Source organism: Cryptomeria japonica, chromosome 2, assembly GCF_030272615.1.
Source record: "Cryptomeria japonica chromosome 2, Sugi_1.0, whole genome shotgun sequence".
NCBI lineage: Eukaryota > Viridiplantae > Streptophyta > Pinopsida > Cupressales > Cupressaceae > Cryptomeria > Cryptomeria japonica.
In genome coordinates, this window is record NC_081406.1 from 363,714,727 (window position 1) to 363,715,554 (window position 828).

The following is an 828-nucleotide window of genomic DNA, read 5'->3' on the forward strand; positions in this document are numbered from 1 at the left end:
ATTTAATCTCTTCCTATGGAGATTGGATCTAGTGAATTCTCCCCCCTCTTTTAAATGTAATGTGCATGGAAAGGTTAAGGAGAATCTGCTGTGAAACTTTTTCCCCTTCTCTTGAGGAGAGAAAAACTTTCCTTTGGATTTCCTCATCACCCTCTTTCACCAACATTACAATATATATACATACATATATATATACATATATATATACATATATATGTATATGTATATATATACATATACATATATATGTATATGTATATGTATATTTATATGTATATACATATACATATACATATACATATACATATACATATACATATACATATACATATACATATACATATATATACATACATATACATATATATACATGTATATATATATATATATGTATATGTATATATATATGTATATGTATATATATACACACATATATACATATATATATATGCATATATATGTGTGTATATATACATATGTGTGTGTGTGTGTGTGTGTGTGTGTGTGTACACACACACACACACAACACATACACACAGATGCATATATATGCACACACACACACACATAAATTCATATAGCTCTACAACCTTCCTCTTGCTTTTATTTTGTATAATAGGTTAATAGTCTTAGTTTGTTAAACTCTTACTATTTTCCATCCCTTTTCTTTTATCTATCCTTCATATCTATGTATGTTTGTATATATATACTTATGCATGTATGTATGTGTAAGATACCATATGCTTGTAAGGATGAAGACTTACCCTTACCACAAGAGAAAAATAAAGATTAGCAGTTGCAACAACAAGGTACCAGACATGTAAGGGA

General features: G+C 27.5%; 1 non-coding gene across 1 annotated transcript; it reads right to left on the reverse strand.

Annotated features, from left to right (window-relative positions):
• Window positions 1-392: 392 nt before the first annotated feature.
• Window positions 393-565, reverse strand: LOC131873841 (small nucleolar RNA SNORA23). Its single transcript, XR_009371731.1, has one exon. It is a non-coding gene; the product is annotated as a small nucleolar RNA SNORA23 (small nucleolar RNA).
• Between the last annotated feature and the right edge of the window lie 263 nt (window positions 566-828).